Genomic DNA, 6,821 nt, shown 5'->3' with positions numbered 1-6,821 from the left:
GTTTATCATATCAGATACATTAAAGTGTAACTTGCATCTGAAGGAGGCTGATTTTAATGTATTTATCTTTTTTTTTTTTTTTTACAGATCAAAGAGGAACCAATCTGAAGTACATCGGCATAATGCTTTGGGGAAATCGGGTGTGACATCACTTCAATACCGTCTCAGTTTTATTAGCCTGGAGCACCCACAGTGCATCATGAGCCAGTTTTATTGCACAATCATTAACCTTTTTTTCCCCCCAACATCCTGAAACACTGTCTCAATGAAAGCTTTATCAACTTATCGAGACCGGAGCTGTTTCTTCTGGCGTGAGGCCAGAGAGGTGGAGTGAGCCCATTAGGCGCCGCGTCACTGAACTCTCACCCAGATTCTGACAGCACGGCTGATGATATTGCAACTGAACTTGGACTTTCAGCACATTTATTGCATTATCACATCCACGCCATTACACAACGCTGGGCCGAACATCACCTGATATAAACACAAAATAGCGTTGAAGGTAACTATTGAACACTGCAGGTTACTTCATCATCACTGCTGTCCGGATGAGCGATCTGACCACATCTCAAGTCTGCCATTGGTTCAATTTGCTTTTGAGATTCACTTGATTTTAACAACAGTTTGCTTTATTAGCATCTTAACACTGACACATATCATCTTTATATTCACATCTAAAGGTGGAAAACCCAGTCAAACTTTCAGAACTTGCACTTTGCATCACGTTTGCATCGCTGTCCCCACGACACCAACATACTTAGACATGTTTTTTGTTTTTTAAATGCTGTCTTGAATCATTTTTCCTCAGGGGTGGAGGACGTACTCACAGCCCGGAGCGGGTTCTCACAGGTTAGTTAAAGTTACACCTGTCAAACAGAAAATAAGCTTATGTGGTCTTTTACATGAAGTGTGAGACAAAGAGAGACTGGCTGGCATGTGTTCAGGGCGGGTGTACCTTCAAACAAACTGGACTCAGACGTGTTAGATAACCGTCCCATGTTTACTGAAGGTTTATCAAAAACCAAGGACAGAGTTTACAGATGATTAGGACACTTTTTGTTTCAGATTAATAAAGTAGCTCAAGGTTAGTATTTCACATCTGACTGAAAATTTTAATTAATTCTCAGTCATATAAAGATATGTAGCAGATATCATGACACATATAATCTATCAGGAGATTAATGCTGTGTGGAGTTTGGGCTCGCTTGACTGTTCAGGAGAGATGAAGAAGACTCAGAGACACCGATGACGTACGCTGAGATAAAACAAAGTTTATAAAGATTTCTTCCATGCATGATTATCTGTTAACAACATCACAGTGTGATGCAGAGTCTCTCCCTGTAGCCAGAGGACTGAGGGGTAAAATAGGTCAGAGACACTTAGTCTGTAAACACAGATAGATCGAAGGCCTTCTTATGAGTTTTATGCAAACAGTCAGCTTTGCCTTGGCTGGTTCATCAGACAGCTGTTCTGTAGACATATCTCAAGTGGATTTGAATATCTGGGTTGTAGAGACCATGAGATATGAGCTCATAGAGCAATCGTCACTCTCCTCATCCAGACGTGTACGTATCTTGTGTCAGTCGATAGAAGTCTCTAGTGCCTCACTTCAGGTGCAGATCCAGACATGTCATATTTCAGAGAGCTTGTTACATCAGCTAAGTTTCCCTTTTAATTGCCTGATTAAAATCTGTACTCTGAATTCAGTTTGTGAATCTATTCTTTTATCTTTTTACACTGCATTTTCAAATATATTCTTGAATTCCATTATTCATTCATGAATTCATTGACGTGTTTTTAAAAGATGTACTCACTGACTGTTAAACACTTTAATTTGAACTATGTATCAAAGGGTCAATGTTTCATTTGTAAATAGGGTTGCCACCCTGGATTTGTGGAAAAAAAGGACACTCGACTAGCTGACAGACCAATATTGCCGTTCATAGTCCTGCTACTAGCCTGGATAAAGTCTAAGGTATTTGTATCAAGACTGTTAATGTTTAAAAAATGTACTTATGGCTGATATAAACAAATAAATGTCAATATTGGTACTGGGCTCAAAAGTCCAGTTCTGCTCAGGCTATAATCATCCGGATTTAAACAACATTTCCAAAATTGTTTGTTTACATCAGCAGCTTATTCTCAACCAATCCTGTTCTCGTTTGTGTCCTTCAGCTGCCCGAAACAGAAAGTGGGCCTTGGAGGACCATAAAGTCAAACACCCATCCATGGAGGAGGCTGTTGGAAAGACCCCCACCCAACAAATGGTTCAGTCCATCCCCACCTGACCACAACAGCTCCAAGGGAAAATGTTTTTTGACCAGACAAGTCTACAAAACTGTTTTGCCTAGCTCTATGGACTGGGAGGATTTGCCTTTCTCTGAAAGTCTTACTGAGCTTTTGTGTGGGGAAAACAAAAGATGTAGACATTGTTTGTGAAACAAAGCCACATAAAAATGTGCAAAATCAGAAAGAAACAGCAAAAAACAACCTGGAAATCAGATCACAAGACAAGAACTTACCAATGACCTCAACTCCTGTTTGTCAAAATAATACAGAGAAAACTTTTTGCTGCAACTGTCATTTTCTCTTCCCCTGACTGCTCTCCACTTGATCGGCTGTAACGTAAGTTTGTTAGTGATTGGGTACTGCTGCTACATCCAAGGACCAAATTCAAATATCAAATTCTTGACAGACTTCATTTATTTTTTGTATTATTAGGGCCTGAGCACTGTCTGTGCGAGGACCATATTGTTTCAGTAAGTTCAAATTGTTCATAGAGTAAAACCACAAGCCGCACACACACTTTTTCCTTTGCTGTGATCACATTAAAAACATGAACATTAATATTTAAAGTTCAGAGAGCATATTTAGGCTCGGACTGAATTAGCTGAAAACAAACAGGTGAAGTGAGAGTGGAAAAAAAGCATTCAGAGAAAAATCTGACATTACTGCTCCAGCTGAGGAGCCTGTGAACTATCCTGACTAAAAGGCCTTTTGGATTTATTTCAGGTCCCGTTTTGCAAACTTCATCTCTCGAGAGGGAGTCTAACACAGTTTCATGGTGTGTTAGACCATGGATTAAACTTACACCGGAATATCCCTTTAAGAAATCACCCACTGCAGCTGCACAATCCAAATGAGCGAATGTGAGCAGCACACTACAGGACCGCATTTACGGATTAATTGGCTCACAATGGCTACTAAAAAATCATCCAAAAGGTGGGAGTATTTTGAAAAGGTTAAAGATGACCCGAAGAAAGTTAAGTGCAAGTTGTGTCTGCAGCTTCTTTCATATCAAACGACGACAACCAACATGGCCTATCATTTGAAACGGGTAAGGCTTGTTAACTTTACGAAAAAAAAAAAAAAAAGGTTCAACTATCAGTCGAATCCGGCAAAATCTGACAAATCAGATTCGACTATGAAAATCCTTAGTCGAAAACAGGCCTAAAATTAATGTACTTATTTGAATGCCACAGTGAACAGTTATGAATTAGAAGAGTGGACAGTTTTACTTCAATTATGTTACTGACTATTTTTAAATAAGTAACTGTATCAGAACAAACATCTTAAATAACCCTCCCGATCCCCGTACAAGTAAACCAAATGTGTTCAGTCCTGAGAACATTTAGTGCTTTACAGACCAGTAATATGATTTTAAAGTGCAGATAACAATGAGGCTGCATAATGATCATATAAACTACTGTAGCTGCTCAACATGACCTTTTATCTGTCTGCTTGGTGATGTCACAGGCAGCACTTCAGGTATATTGATCAGCTGCTGGTAAAACGTTATAAACTCTCACAGCTGCTGTTAGCTTCATTCATGTGATAAGAGATGGAGAGAGGCTAACTTACTCAGACATTATTAAACAACACATGGTTTCTATATAGAAATAGATAATGAAGGTAATGGAAGCCCTGCTCTCCATTACAGAAAGAAAATGTATACATCAAATATAGTTAAAGCTTTGAAAATACCACTGAGAGGAGACATTGGACTCCATCAAAACACTCAACATGTTCTTTAAAAATCTATAAAAAACACAACAGAGTGTAATTCAAGAAAAGCTTTTATTATGTAAATAACCAGCAAAGACAACAGTGCTCACTGTCTGAGCAGGTGAAACCAGAGTCAACAAACAACTGCACGACCTGAAGGAGTTTCATCAGAAGACGATACTCAGTTTTCCTGCTTCAGGTCCTATGGCGGCTCGTCTTATTCGTCTCAGCTGCTCGTCCGTCACCTGCAGGAAGAGAAAGAGGAGCAGTGGTAGTTTGATGTCTCTTTGTGGAGGTTTGGTGTTGTTTTATGTTTGTTTGTTTGTTTTTAGAGGTTTTGTGTTTGTTTTTAGGGGTTTTGTGTGTTTGTTTTTAGGGTTTTTTGTGTTTTTAGGGGTTTTGTGTGTTTGTTTTTAGGGTTTCTTGTGTGTTTGTTTTTAGAGGTTTTTTTGTTTTTAGGGGTTTTGTGTGTTTTTAGGGGTTTTGTGTGTTGGTTTTTAGGGGTTTTGTGTGTTGGTTTTTAGGATTTTTTGTGTGTTTGTTTTTAGAGGTTTTTTGTGTTTTTAGGGGTTGTGTGTTGGTTTTTAGGGTTTTTTGTGTGTCTGTTTTTAGAGGTTTTTGTTTGTTTTTAGGGGGGTTTGTGTGTTGGTTTTTAGAGGTTTTGTGTGTCTGTGCAGGTTTTTATTGTTTTTAGAGGTTTTTTTGTGTGTGGAGGTTTTGTTTTTGTGGTAGTTGTTTGTCCTCCACAAAGAGACCTGGGTGTAATTTTGATGAGTTTTGAGTCTCCTTGTGGAGGTTTGACTCCCTAACTCAGTTGTATTTAACCTGAAATCCCTTTTCATAATTTATTTACATGGAGATTTAATTTAATTTAATTCGGAAGTAAATTTGAACATTTACAGGTTTTGTTTTACTGAGAGGAAATATAAACAGGTCTGGTTACAGTGCCTAAATGCATTTATTTGATCTAATTCATAAAGTATTTAACATGTGTATACGATGAGAGCGACAACATTAGAACCAGTGACAGGTGAAATAAATAACATTCATCATTTTGTTCCAATGCCATGTTCGGCTGTGAAACCATGAGTCCTAGCATTAATGTGGATGACTCTTTGACAAACACCAGTCACCCAAACACAGCTGCAGACCGAGTACACCCCCTCATGGCAGCAGCACTCCTTGATGGCAGTGCCCCCCCCAGCAGGACAATGTGCCTGCAACGCTGCAAAAACTGCTCAGGAACGACCCGAGGATCTGGGAAAGAGCTCAAGGTGTCAACCTGGCCTCAAGATCCCCCAGATCTCAATCCAACTGAGCTTCCACTAGATGCAGTCTGAGCCAAGAACGATCCACGGGGGCCCCAACATGGATGGGAGTTGGTTCTGGCGCATCCAATAGATGCTCAACTGGATTGGGATCTGGAGAATGAGGAGGCCAGTTTGACACCTTGGGTTCTTTGCCATGAGGGGGTGTAGTTGGTCTGAACGGTGTTTGGGTGGGTGGTGTTTGTGAAAGAGGCTCCACAGAAATAACAGAACTCAAAGTTTCCCAGCAGAACATTTGATTGTAACAAGATGATCAATGCTCACTTCACTTGTCAGTTGTTTTAATATTGTGGCTGAACAGTGGAGATATACATGTTAAATAAAATATAATTATATCATTTATAATTATATATAAATGAGATCAAATAAATGCAGGCATTCTAAACAGACAGACTGTTTATATTCCCTCTCAGTAAACAAAAAACATTTAAAATACTACTAAATTTAAAATGTAGTGTCCTAACAGAGACACTATAGTGGCTTCTACCAACCCAAACTGTCGGTATTCAACGACCTGTGAATGAGACTCGACTATCCTCTAGAATCATTTACTGATTTTAGAGTATTAATGAACAGCAACTGACAAATCTCACACTTTCTGCCTTTAATTTTTGCACCTCCACTGCACTGACCTTGTTGGACCAGGTGTCTCTCCTCTCCAGGTCTGATCACCGTACAGGTCAGAGCTGTTCCACCTGAAGCTGAAGACAAGTCCCACTGTTCACCTGGAGAGAGGAGGAAGTACTTTAATATAACATGATGACTACGCGCATATGTGTGTGTGTGTGTGTTTGTGTATATATATTCTGATTATAGCAGTAAAAAAGAAGATGTAATCAGATTACAGACACATCCGGCAAAAAGGGGATTTCTTACAGGATTATAATTTCATAATAAAGAATGATATAGCAGTCTGTAACCATGCGCATGACATCACTTCAGGAGTCTCAAATCACTCTGCAATATGAAATCTGCTATAATCTGATTTAATAAATGTGTTTTTCTAAAGGTAAACCAAATGTATCAAATCCTGAGAACATTTAGTGATTTATAGACGAGTAACATGATTTTAAAGTCTATCTTTTGACAGACATGGAGTCAGTGCAGTGATTTAAACAACACTTTAAACCAGAACTGAGACAAACACACTGAATCCATAATGTGCAGGCTACAGTGAGGCTGCATATTGTGTGTATAAACTACTTTAGCTGCTCAAAATGACCTTCTCGATGCTGACAAACTAACATACTGAGACATTATTACACACAACACTTGGAGCCTGTTAACTAACTGTGCTGTACTCAGATATTCAGCTGTAAGATGCTAGTATTAACATGCTAACACTACACAGCAGGCTAATGCCTTCATGCTAACACTCTCCAACAGACACACGTTAGCTAACATGCAAACCTGTCTGTAAAAACACGATTAAATGAGTCAGACGTCTTTATAAGCTCGTTATAGTGTCAGTGCCGTTAATAAAGGCAG

The sequence above is a fragment of the Sparus aurata genome, chromosome 18 (assembly GCF_900880675.1).
Source record: "Sparus aurata chromosome 18, fSpaAur1.1, whole genome shotgun sequence".
NCBI lineage: Eukaryota > Metazoa > Chordata > Actinopteri > Spariformes > Sparidae > Sparus > Sparus aurata.
Note: the sequence above shows the minus strand (reverse complement) of the source record.